Source organism: Phyllopteryx taeniolatus, chromosome 18 (assembly GCF_024500385.1).
Source record: "Phyllopteryx taeniolatus isolate TA_2022b chromosome 18, UOR_Ptae_1.2, whole genome shotgun sequence".
NCBI classification, from domain to species: domain Eukaryota; kingdom Metazoa; phylum Chordata; class Actinopteri; order Syngnathiformes; family Syngnathidae; genus Phyllopteryx; species Phyllopteryx taeniolatus.
This window is the reverse complement of record NC_084519.1, coordinates 6,069,226-6,083,398: the sequence shown is the minus strand read 5'-3', so window position 1 is coordinate 6,083,398 and position 14,173 is coordinate 6,069,226. Positions and strand designations below refer to the sequence as shown.

General features: G+C 39.7%; 1 protein-coding gene across 13 annotated transcripts in view; it reads left to right on the top strand.

Annotated features, from left to right (window-relative positions):
- Nucleotides 1-14,173, top strand: part of nrxn3b (neurexin 3b) — a 290,616-nt gene that overhangs the window by 56,070 nt on the left and 220,373 nt on the right. The gene's annotated exons all lie outside the window — the stretch shown is intronic.

Sequence of the window (14,173 nt, the reverse complement as noted above, 5' to 3'; positions counted from 1 at the left end):
TACTACATCACCAGACACTCAGAAAAGTTAGTCTGTGGACTTCACGAATACATGAACACACACACACACACACACACACTCACACACTCACACACATTTGGAGTAATGGCCTGAGCACTTTACCACAAGTAAGGTGTCCTACAGAAATTTGAATTTGAATAACACAGTGGTTCTCAGCTGTTGTCACCCTGGGACCCTCATTTTCGTATTCTTGCTAAGTCGTGACCCACTTTTATAGAAGTTAAGAACAATAAATATGTTTTTGTTTAAAAAGAGCCTCTGAAAACACCTACAATATATCCAGCCATCCATTTTCTTTCGCTTATCCGAGGTCGGTTCGCGGGGGCAGTAGCTTTAGCAGGGAAGCCCGGACTTCCCTCCTTTTACTAGCTGTCCGCGACACACCCAACATGGGTCCGCGAACCACTTTTGGGTACTGACCCACCAGCTGAGAATCACTAAACTATCAGACACAATATTACTTTTTCATCACTTTTACCTGTACGTTGTATGCTTGTATTCTACGTAAGTGCACGCAACATTAAATACAGTACATGTATTCATTTGAGTTGAAAGGAGAGCCTCGCAAGCCTTCCCTTTCATCTGTCAAATTGGTGTTATGTTAAATCTACTGGCAACAATACAGGTATGCTTGTAAATTCAGCACTCTCCCGAAGCTCTTAGCAAGGCAAATGTTATCACTGTGGTTGTTGAAATTAAAGTGGCACTACAATCTAATTTTACGCTGAGCCCACACGTGCTGAAAGAGCTGTATTTATTATAATGTCTTTCCACTTTTACAGCACTAAAACACTCTCTGATTCATCCTTTCATTCATACGCAGTACAGCAATTGTGTCTGTCACGATACGACACTTACATACTTATGATTCATAAAAATAAAGGGAGAAATAATACACTGTATATGCTACGGCTCCGATGGCGATGAGGACACAGGTGCAGAGAAGAAGAATAAATAAATAAATAAAATAAAAATAAGAATAATAATTTTCCCCTTTTGTGTCCGTGTGATAAATAGGTTATAACACTAAAACAATGGGTAGTTTGAGACACAAATATGTTAATCCCACAATTATTCCTACACTGGCCAAATTAGCCATTTTGTGTGGTTTTAATAAAATATACACATTCACCCAATGTTACTTTCGTAATAGTTAATCGATTTAGAATTAAATAACAGCGATTCTAAATTTATCTCCAGCTCAATGCAAACAGGGCACAGCTCGAAGTTACCCTCTGGCATGTGTTCCTCTCTCTTGTATTTTGAAGGGACCCATGAGAGAGAGAGAGTGCTCACACAAAGGGGAGCCTGTTTTCAGTTTTTTAGTGCCAAATAGCAGGAGCAAGTAGCAGTGCACAAAAATTGTTTGAAAGACTTAATCATAAGTCCTATTGCTCTGAGAAGATGCACACACTAAGTAAAGTAGTTCCCTGTCTCTTCATTTTATCTGAGGCCAAAGATTATATTGTCTCTTTTCATTTTGTGTTCCCTATAGTCTCACTCCTCCACGCACAATCACCCCTTCAGTGTGCTGTTGTATCCCTCCATCTCCAGGGTGTGATTGGAGAGGCCCATTAGGCTCTCCAGACTAATAACCGCTGCAAAGATTGAGAGGGGATAATGTTTTTGACTTCCAAACAAGATGCATACTGTGTGTGTGGGTGGGTAAGGGGGGCGGGGGGGTTGGGTGAGTGTGTGTGTGTGTGTGTGCGTGTTCTTAAATCTCTAAAAAGGATGTAACTTTGTGGAGTCGACATCTTTTCTGGGGATAAGCGTTCCAGTCACCTCTGTGCTCACACCACAGTGTTGTGTGCGTCAGTTTGTATGTTCCGGGGAGCCTAATGCTAAATGCCTTACCTCCAGTAGATGTCTGGTTTTCTCTGCTGTTGTTCACTCAAGAATATACAGTAATTGCCTCAATTTACAGAAAGTCCCTTGCTCATCCACAGATGACATGGTAGTAACTGGTGTTTCTCAATGGTGATAGTAATAGTGGACTATCTCTACATAAATAGCATGTAGCCTACTGCTACCCTTGGCAGGCAGCTATTAGATGGCTCTCTGGGATTTTCTGCACATTTTTAAGACTAATTTAAATGCTGGATAATGATGGGGCTCTTTGAAAGATGTACTTCTGAATGCTGATTCAAACACTTATTTTACCCTATTTTGTGTTTATACATGCTAGTTCAGAGCTCCAAGTTAACATTTTAGGGCACTTACCTAAAATGTTTGCTTGTGCGTGGCAAGCTTGAGCTGGCCCTTTTCGGTCAAGTGCACTCAAATGTTTGCTATATGTCACGGTTTGGTTTTATAATTAATAAATTATTATTGAGTATTAATCTCACGGTACGCTAATTATTGCGCTATTGTGGGAAAACTCACGAGGATTATTGTATTGGAGTATTGGAGGACGGTTGATGGGACAGGCGGCGTGAAGAGGTGAAAGCAGAAATACTGAAAAACCTTGAGTCAATAGGCTTTCGTAGTTTCTGCCTGAGTCCCCACAGGTTTTTGTGATCAATGTTTCCATTCGTATACAGTACCTCCCAAACGCTTTTATTGCTGCAGCAATAATCATGCTATGATCACAATAACAAAACTGTCCACTGGTGAATTGTCTGTTCACTAAATTAACTGACTTGATTGTCGGATTGGTTTAAGTTATAACATTGGAATTTGCTGCTATTCTATCTAACATTAAAAATGACTGCCTAAAAACAGTGATTTATTTGCTTGAGTCCAAAGATTCAAGTCAGGAACACTCTTAAAGGCAATGCACGTTTAGAAACAGCCAAGTAACAATAAACAAAATAATAATGAGACTCCTCCTGTTACATGCTTAAACAATTCAGTGGAGGAGAGGGGGCGGCGGCGGTGAAACACAGGGATCCGACTCAAGGGGCTTCCTCGTGGAGGCCGCCGCGAGCCAGGACGCTGGCTTCACGAAGCGGAGGTCCACGGCAACCGATCCCGACCCATGGGTCTGCGTTTGCTGGGACAGCATGAACAACAAGGACCCTGCCTCTATCTCGCCCAGTCGATTGTGAAGCGACGCCCTGAAGTAGTAGTAGTATGCCGTAGACGTTACAATGCTACGTACTAATCTCAATGCTGCGGTCACCCGGGCCAGTCATCCAATCAGTGTATTTCTTTGGACGTACACACATGATCACATCGGTTACGCGTCCAATCGGGTGCGTTTACACTCAAATGAGCAGTCTAGCTAAGTGGCTTGGCTTCGTACAGACGGCATAAAACTACATTTTAAGCACAACCGCTCATTATTTTATGCCGAGACAAGGCCTTGACGATATTGAGGCACTTTTAATTTCACGATACTCTGAATATATTGTGACATCCCTACATACGACAATGGGAATGTTGTATGTTGTCTTAGCTTGCCCGTGAGTATTTTTGACTTGGCACGGGCAATCGGGAATCTGTAAACTTCAAGGTTTGATGTGTTTGTGTGGATACCTGCTCTTATCGGTGCTAGTTGGATGTGTGTTATTATGCAGGTTCTGTTTAAAAACACACAGTTACTGTACCTTCCTTGTTTATTTGTAATCAACAGCATTCAAAGATTAAAAGGAGAAAGCTAAAAAAAAAAAAACAAAAAAAAAAAAAAAGGGTTAAGAATAATCCATCTTTACTCTTATCTCTTGAAGGAGCACATCTATTCAAATGCCTGGATACACACACGCAGTTGCATTAACAGAGCGAGAGATCCATATTGATTCGGTTACAGGCTACAACTGGTTCAAGCTGGATTTAAAAGCTACAGCATTTTTTTCAATTCAAAATTTTACAGAGAGCTGTGTCGTTTCCTTGAGTCATCTACTGTGTTACACATGACCCCAGTTTCTTGATGTTCCATGTTAAGTGGATTTTAAGTATCTTGCAGTGCAAATATAATTAGATTTTCATCTTGAAATGGATAATAAAGTGAGCACATCACTGCTCACCCCATTTTAAAAATGATCCTCTTTGCGATTGACTATTGAGGCAAGGTCATAGTTCAATGTTGAGGAAGGTGTTCAGTCATTAACAGTCTTTTGGCACCATGCTCTTCCGTACCGTCTGGATTATATTACCGTAAAAGGACTCTTTCACGATGAGTCACGTTTATTTCATTGACCTTTTTTTTTTAATGGCTCTGCTGTTCGCCTTTTAACCCGTCACCCGCCTTGCAAGCTGCTAAATGTTCTGGCAGTACACAGGAGATTATAGAGGTAATAAATATTAGATGGCCTCTGCTTTGACAAGCAATGTGTGCTAATCTGTGTCAAGGGCTGGAGAGTTTCCCGGAAGAGCCCTCCTCCCTTTCACGATTACCAACATGATCTCACTGCACTCAACTGGAAAGAGGAATTGCAGGAAAAATTCAGGTTACCGTTTTAGTCCAGCAAAATTAGCAGAAATGCGCCACTAATATGACTGACATGTCATGACATACTGTGTTGCAAATGGTATTTTTTGTTCCACAAATGATATTTTGTTATGATTCCAAAACAATTGTGTAAGACATTACTAACGTGATGGAAGCACTTGTGGACGAGTGGTTAGCACATCTGCCTCACAGTTCTAAGATGTGACTCTTGGCTCCTGCCTTCCTGTGCGGTCTTTGCATATTCTTCGTTTTCTGCAGGTACTCGGGCTTGCTCCCACATACCCAAAACAAGCGTGTTATGTTAATTGAAGACTCAAAATTGTCCATGGGTGTGAGTGTAAAAGTTGTTTGCCTATATGCAATTGGCTGACGACCAATCCAGGGTGTACCCTGCTTCTCGTCCAAAAGCCAGCTGGGATAGACTCCAGCTAATTAAATTAAAAAAGTGATAATTTTGTGACTAATTACAGTATATACAGTTGTTTGTATAAAATCCTCCTAAATTTCTGTCAAAATAGGCTCCCATCATAGCCATTTTTTCTTGTTTTGTCTCGTCAAATTATGCATTAATGCAACATTTCAAAAGGTATATAGTATTATGTATTTTAGGCATACACACAAACCACACAAAGCATTGTTAAGAACTGTGTGTGCATGTTCCGGAACATCAAAATTGCCCTTGCTTTCAGAAACACTGTTGCCCGGGCTTTGAAACGGCATGCGTTTTTTGAGTAATGAAAACGCTGGCATGCCGATTCCTGCTCTGTGCCTCCATCCATAGGCAGCACGTGTGCTGACAGAGAAGGATGTGGTGAGCTGGCGGTATAGCCAGGCCTCTGACAGGAGAGATAATAGCCAATAAGGGGCTGCCACTCTTGATGAGTGACGGACTCCAGAGATGGCTCCAGCTGCCAGCAACCCTGTTTCTTTATGGATGCAAAGACTACCACACTCATGCATATATGAATACATGTAAGGGGGTACATGGTCATCCATGTTTACAAACCACTCACCATTTTGATAGGCTGTAAATGTTTCAACTAACTATTCGGCTTAAAGTAGCTTTTTTTGTTTGTTTGTAGTTTTTCAAACCGATTAAAATAGTTAATTGTTGAATGGTAGAGAATACAAAATCATCACACTTCTGTCACACAAAATTTAGGTCCAGAATGGCAACCATTATGGTCCTCTGATGCAATACTTGGTATCTAGGAGCCCTGGTGTAATAGATGGTTTGATCATTGACAGATACTATACTGTATTATACAAATTGTGTTGTGATCCATCAGCAGCTACTTTAATAGTGAAAACTAGTTTTTATGTGTCAACTAAATTGTGGCTGTTGAAAACAATGCTATTTTGAAAATAGAAAAGCAGCTGAAAATAATGTATTTTCAATGGTTATTTATACACAAATGTTGCTAATATGCATGAGCCGTTTTCATATTTCTGTGCAAAATATTTCAAATGGAAATCTTTATCATTATCAAGTTGTGTTACAGTTGTGTTACAGTTGTGGTCACTGGGATTATAAATAAAAAACAAAAACAAGGCATTTCTTTGCAATGTATGAACACTGTTTTGAAACTCTCTTATATGTTATTGTTTTCTTTATTTGACATTTCAGTAATAGTCACAGTTGATAGAATGTCATACTTTTCAGCACTGAAAGTGCTTCAGTTGTTTTTGATAAGGTGTTATTTTTGGCTAGCCAACACTGTAGCTATAAAATCTCTGACTGCATCTGTTCACACTGATGCATTCAAATCTCTCAGGGATAAAACAGCATAGCTGCCATATCTATAGTATTCTCGCCACACAATTGCCTTAGCTGATGGGATTGAACCTTAGGCACCTGCCCCTGTTTTTCAGACAACCTCTGTTCTTCCATGGTTGACTCCATGGTTGATTTACAGCATCACCCCCATACTGTCACTCTGAACCTCATCACTCATTCCTATGCGACACCACCATCAGCAGCAAATAAGGACCCTTGGTGACTTTGACACACACACACACACACACACACACACAACAGGAAGAACAACGTGCACATGTTTGTGTGTGTGTGTGTGAAGACACGTGACCATCATGTAACATCCCTTGAGCCAAAGGCAGAACTTGGACCCTGCAAGCGCATGAATGCACATTAAAAAAAGGCCATTCAATAATGATTATTATTTTTTTAACCATCAGTAGCCAAGTGTGGGTTGACAAGTCCACCAGTCCAGTGTTGAACATTTTTGACCCCCTTCATGTTTGCCAAAGTGGAGCAAGTCTTTTGGCTTATGAGAAAGCCACTTTTTAGCTGTATTACGCATCAGTTTAGTCGACATTTTTCCATATAGCACTCATCCTTGAGACCTCATTGCTGACAACAGCCATGACTGACAGGTACTAAATGGGTAGGGAAGGGTGCGGTGAAACATTGAAGAGGAGAAGAAGAAAGAGTGGAAGTGGGAGCGCTGTGTTCCAAGTATAAGATAATGTACTGTGGGTTATGTTTAGATGGAGATCACAAGATCATTCAGATACTTCTTGCCAAAAGCCTATTTTAGGGAGGACCCCATAGGAAACGTCAAGGAGGGTATGATAAAATTCAATACCATATTTCATAGCCGTATTCTATGCTCTGCCTTATTATACGCATTGACAATACCTCCTAAAGCCTTGCTGTTCTTGATGTGACACTCATTCTACCATAAACTACTCAAACAGGTTCAAAGGCTTGAGCCTACGCACATCAGCACAGGAACCTCAGGGCACTTCTGACTTGAATTCACAATAGCAATTATCGATGACTCACATATCAACCTGTGGACCATATTTTTTAATCATACTGTGAGAATAATGAGTATAATCATAACCTATGACTGAGCATAATCAAGTGAAGAGAAGCAGACCTAGTCATTTGAATGTAAAAGTACTGTATGCACAATGCCATTCTGTCAAGCATAATGAGCAGGTCCTTTTGCATGTAGCAAAATGGATTGCATGGTCGGTAGAAAATGGATTATGCAGTAGATATATGTTAAAGCAAACCAGTAGTGGCACCAGCTAAGTGTGAAAGGGTTATATCAGTGTTATACCTCTGTTGTCTCCCTAACTTACCCATTTCTCTCAAATGCACCCATTTTGTCCTTTTTGTTTCTTCTTGCATTTCTAGCTTTCTTTTGTCGTCATTTGCTTCCTGCATGTCACTTCTGTTTATGTTCATGCGACTTTGTCTTTCTCTTTGCGACTCTTGTCTCAGTCTGTCGCGCAGGCATCACAGGGGATGTCAGACAGGTCATTTGTCAGGTTTCATGAAAGGCTTGATCAGAGAACAAGTGAAAGGATGACAGTTCACTTCAACCTCTCAGATATGTCATTTGACATTGTTTTTAAGGGGAGGTATAGCTTACTCATCACAGAATATTCCCAAAAGTGAGATAGCACACAATTGGATCTTTTGTTTGCTCAAACATTTGAAGTGATTGCATGGTTAAATGTTACCAATCTTTCTTCAGCATGAGCTTATCTTGACAGTCATGCCTGAGTCATCAACCCATGATGCTCCAAATTTATTTGACATGCCGTGGCTTGTCATCAAGCTTCTAGCTGCCCAACTGCATGGTTAGCATGGCTCTTAGTGCAGAAAACACACTTTTCATTTTCACGAGCACCAGGCTCACATACTAATTGCTGTGTAGTGTGGTGATGCAAATAATGCTAATTCAGTCACTAGAATATGAGGTCATTTTGAAGGCCTCATGTTTGACTGCATGCTATTTAGCGTGTCACAAATGAAAGTACATTGCTTACTATGTTTAGGTTTGGATCTTCAGGCGTTTCCCTGCAAAAGTGCAGCAATATATCATTTGCTGTGTTGAATGTCAGCACAAATTGACAGATAAATTAATTCTCTTTGGGACTAGCTGTATTGCTCCTTGCCCTTCGGAAATGCTTTGTTTGTCTGCCCGGCAACAATATATTGTTACTATACTAACATTTAGGATGCTAATATACTCCTGTCAGAACAGAGAAAGTTTGATGTTATTTCTATTCCATTCTGTAATTCTCATAGATGACATCATGTTCGTCAGCACCGTGACCTTGTGGTTAGTATGTCTGCCTCAGTTCCAAGATTCATGTACAAATCTTCCTGGGTTCTCCTCATGCTTGTGTTGGTTTTCTCTGGGTACTTTGGCTTCTTCCCACATTCATAAAAAATGCATTTTCATTGAAGAATCTAAATTGTCTATGAGTGTGAATGGTTGTTTGTCTATACATGTCTTGTGATTGACTGGGAACCAGTCCAAGGTTTGTAAACCCAGCTGGGATAGGCTCCTTTTCAACCGTGACCCGAACGAGGTCAAGGGCTTTAGAAAATCGATGGATGGATGGCGATCATGTTATGGTTCTTTGAACGGTAAACTAGGTGAGAGAGAATCAACAGGGCCTCTGCTGTCGCCGAGACGTGCCTACTCTCATGGAGTCCCAGAATCTGAAAATTTGAAAGATGTATTTGACATCCGTAATGTCAGGAGTTGTACCGATTACTGCCACCTGGACATTATAGGCAATTGTTTGAATCTGTGTCAACAATGGATTCCACGTGTTTTGACCCAAATTTTCAATAAGCAGTCAATTGATTTGTATGGACACCCCTACCTTCCACTACTAAAGTATTTGAAACGCCCGTGTTTTGCACTAAAATTGTGGAGTAACTTTTGCAACATTTGACAATATGACAAAAAAATAATAAAAATAAATAAATACTGACCTCTTGATCAACGTGGGGCTCGTAATTCCTTCACTGCCAGCCATTTTGAAAGCAGTTGGCCATATTGCCAGCCATTTTACAGCATTTTGACTGATCTTTCAACACCCATACAATACTGTGTTGTGTGACAATATAAGCACCAAATCTACCAAAACAAAAAGTACTCTCTTCTTTCAGCAGAAAAAAAGTCCAACTTTTTCCATTCTTTAGTAATCGGCAGTAGAACATGAGTTGGTTGCACAAAAAAACACTGGTTACTGACCACAAAGCGAAGAAAATGAACTTTTTGTGAAAAGAAACATGTCAAACAGAATAGTGGCTTTGACGCTAGTATTGTTTTTACTTTTGTGACACTTTATAAGAACAAAACTTTGTTCGAGTGTCAGGGGCCTCAACTTGTCTGACCTCCTCCAATGCTGGCATTTCATGCACTCATAATCAAGTGGACAATCCCATTCACCCCCAAATCTTTACCTTCCACTCCAAAACTGTGCTGATGTCAAATCCAAATCAAAGCAACGCCGCCATCTACAGGTATGTTAGTTTTTACAGTCGTTTACAAACCTGAATTTCACAGACAAGCTGGGCGAGACCCTCTTTTCAATAAACATCCTTGGCAGTGAATGTGTTATGTTCTTGACTGAGTATGGTATGCTGTGGTAATATTAAGGAGGTTGATGTTTGACTGTCTGCGTTAACCTCACTATGAGTGAGGCCATGCTGAACGGCAGTGTAGAGTCAGTGTGGGGCGGAAGAGAATGAGAGATGGTAATGAAGGAGCTAATTGCTTCCACTGGATTTTGAAATTGAACCAAAGCCCCAAGTGAATGTGCTATGCTGCTCGCAAATGGAATATTGATGACTGTGGCAAAATAAGGGAAAATGACCTCTCTATGATCAATGTAAAAGCCACAGATTTGTGTAGAACGCGTCTCAACAGGCAATACATTTGCCTTGGGTTTTATGGATCAGTATACACTTACCATTGGATTAATATTGCTGAGGTACACAAATATTTTATATCCACTTGCCTTGTATTATTCATAGCAACCATATGATATTATTGGCAACTTTGAAATTTTATCATAATGAGTATCAAATATCGTATGGATTGCGATTAAGTAATGAGCTAAGAGTAGGTAAAATGACAAGAGGTTATATTACAACTAACAGTTAAACTATGCTGGAGGATAATTGTAGTTTATGAAAAGGGCCAGGTAGGTGTGTTTACATTACATTACTTAACATTCATTAACATTATAAATATACATTAAGACACAGTATTGGCTTCACAGTATCACCAATTTATTTGACTGTATTATTCACAAGTGAAAGGAAAAATACCCCTATTTTTTCATACTTTTATTTTGTCTTTGTATAAATAAAGTATATGTATAAAGTGCTGTACGTAAATAAGTGGGCACCTGTGATTTCTTCAATTAGAAAGTGGAAATGAGAAAAGATAGTTTATTTTAAGATTTTATTTTATTTTTTTTAAATTCTCCATTACCACTGTGTTGTAATAATTGGTTTTATTTATTCTCCTGGCACAGGGAAGAGCATTTTCATAAGGCCTTTGTTGCCTCTCATATTTCCTATCCCCTCTGAAAGGCAGAGAGATGCCACGGGGATGATTTATAATGTTCGGAATCAACATCCCATCATCCCCTAGCCTTAAAGTCAAGTTTCTTTTTCCCTCTCCAAATTCTTAGTGTCATGCTTTCTCTCCCTCAGTATCACTCTACCAACTACAGGTGTTCCCCTACATGTTTACATATACTCTCCTTCAAACCAACAAACGTTTCAGCCTGCAGCCCATGTGTTTGCTTTCTCCTTGTCATCTGTCTTCCTGTCTATTTCTTTCTTTCACATTGTGGCCCTCATGACTTTTCCTTGAGTGTACACACTAAAGGAAAAAAAAATTCAGGGCACAGAGGAATGACTCGGAGAATTATTCTGTTTTCCTAGTGCTGCTTGTTGGCTTTCTATAAGGATGAAAAGTGCAACATGTGCCTCCCTCAGGGCATGATTCTTTTTGTAAGATCTGTTGAAAACACAAAAGGCCTGATTTATTAAGATCTCAAATAGTGAGCACTAAATTGCATGTTCTCTTTAAAACCAACCACTGGGCTGTGGATCGGTAATGGGCCACAGGTCCTTTAGGACTGGGTTGTTACAATAAATGGAAAAAAAGAAACTCCATCAGTGTAAATTTGTGAGGGCACCGCAGGCACAAAGTAAAGTTTAAGTGATGGAATTAGAAGAGTTAGTGGTAGACAAACAACCTTTACTGAGTAACAGAAAATAAACCTATCTCTCTGATAATATTTATGAAGCCAGCAAATGCATAAAAGCCATCTTTTGTTGTTACCCTTTTGCCTATCCTGTGTAACACCGTGTAACAGTGGCGACCCTGCGCTGTTCAGCCAAACCTGGGCTTTGAACACGCGGCGCCACCATCCCACGGGTTGGTAGTCGAGTGCACTAACCGCTGAGCTAAAAGCCAGCTAATTCGGAGATTGAGAGGGTCGACCAGTGCAAGATGGCATATGTTACAATTGCATTCAAAACTTAGGACAGCACGCCCAAAAATACTGCTCTGGGAGAGACAAGCAGAAGACTATTGTCACAGTGAAATGACCCATATGGAAGGAAATGCAGAATTTAAAGGAGTTAGAGGACCATAGAGGACTGGCTCAAAGTCAGGCCTATAGGCTTAGATCATTCAGAAGCTCCAGAATAAAATTTCTGAATGGACTATGTTCCACTAGATTTATGACATTTAACAATTTTTTGCACAAGCCGGAGAGATCTGTTCTCGCTCTTGCCTCTGTTTTTGCCTGCACCTCCTTGTCATGCTTACGCACAGCAACACAATTTGTACCAGCCTTTCAGACACATTTAAAACAAAATCAGCCTCCACATCACCAATTAAATTGTGCATTCTAAATTAATCAATTTGCATATACACCTGTACTCCTCCCAACAAGTGCAAAAGGCACAGTGTGACACTTTAGCGTATTTGGCAGATGCAATTCTGGATGTACCCTGTTAGTAGATCAGCATGTTCATGCTCATTTTTGCACCTGCATACTATCATAAGTATATCATGCCATTACTTCCTAAATAAGGACCCTCTATATAGATGCTGTTTGTTTAAACAAATAAACACCTCATCTCAGAGCAACACTTCATTTCACACAAGGATCCTAACAAGAGTTCTCAATAATTTCCTCAAATAGTGGTCGCGACTTAAAGACGACACTTGATGTGCAATACATTTCTCCTCAATGAAAATGCGGCAACCAATGAGATTACACAAATAGTGGCAGATAGTAGCCTCAACTAATTGTCAAGTGTTGTTGTCTTAGAGGCTCTAAGACAATTAAATAGACACTTGCAGCATGTGTTGCCTTCATTATAAGGCTTATATAAGGCTTTTAATTTTTGGCGGCTCCAGACAGATTTGTTTTTCGTATTTTTTGGTCCAATATGGCTTTTTCAACATTTTGGGTTGCCGACCCCTGTCTTAGACAAACATCTAACCTCAATTGACATCTCTCAACCCCCTCCCTTATTTCCCCTCCTGGAAAAAAAAGGTATGAAATAGAATACCCAATGAACCATATGCATTATAAAGTGAAGTCTGCTCTAATGGATGCAGTGCCTCAATTAAACAGGTATATGCTTAACCTCAAATAGGTGCCTCCTAATTTTTGCTCAGAAAAAGATGCTACCAAATAAAATTATCCTTACCTCACTACTTCTTCAAACCCTTTAATAATAAATAAACAATACCTGAAGTGTAAAGCCAGACATGCACACACTTCCATGCTACAACATTAATTAAACACAACAATGATTTTTGTCAAAACAATTTTTTTGTTTCTCTTGCAACAACCACATGCCATAAAAAAGAACACCAAATGTCAGATGTTCTCAGAGCTGCCAAATGTTACGGAACGTCTGTATTTTGTTACGGAAATCACTGAATGTTGACTTGTTCCGGCCGTAACAGTGATTGTTCCGGATACTGGGGAAAAAAAACAAAAATCCAGCGCCTGGGAGTGAATGAGTGTCACGAAGGAAGGACAAGGAGTAGATGGGCGAAGACGATGTCAAAGCCATGCTAATCGTTACAAGCAGTCGCAAAACATCGAAATCAATTTTGTTTGTTTGCAAAATAGAGTGCTGAGTTTTAATTTTGACATTTGCGATCTGATTGATCTGCTTTAATAGATTTGTCAGATTTTTTATTTTTTATTTATTTTTTTTTTTACCAGGGTTGAAAACAGAATTGGCAGGGGTGAATTAATCCATAGACAATGATATTTTTGATGATGGAACATCAAAATATCATATACTGGTGCTTTGATTCAGACTCCCAACTGTGGGCACCATTACAAGGTTGATGTAATAAAAACATAAACAAATGTTGAAGCCATAATTTATTAGGGATTATGTTTATGACTGTCGCACAGAAATGTTCTTGACAACATTTTGAAAATATTGAAATTCAGACAGATTTGGACAAATTGCTCTGGAAGTGAATTTTTAAAGTTTGGGAGCTCTGTGTTCTCCATTCCTCCATTGTTGCCCGATACGCTACTGTGGTCCTCATTGTTGAACTCATTTCCACGATGAACTGGTCACACTGCTTTGACATCACACTATTTCAATCGCTGACAGAGCTGTTGCCATACTGCCTAAACACCCTGTGGTGGAAATAATAGCCAGGTTTACCATTCCAAACTATACAGTGGTGCGCTAAACTGAACTTTATGAAAAGGAAATTTGATTTAGCCTTCCACTAGCTCCTTCACTGCCATCCTTACTTTGTGCTCTGTGGTAATCTGATATAAATAAGTCACTTTGAAACATGAAAGTGGTGTAAAACAGTCAAATTAGGCTTGTTTTTGATATATGTACACCATTAGATGAAAAGGGTTTTCCATCACAAGTAGTCTTCAGTATATGTGAAATCTAAATCCTCA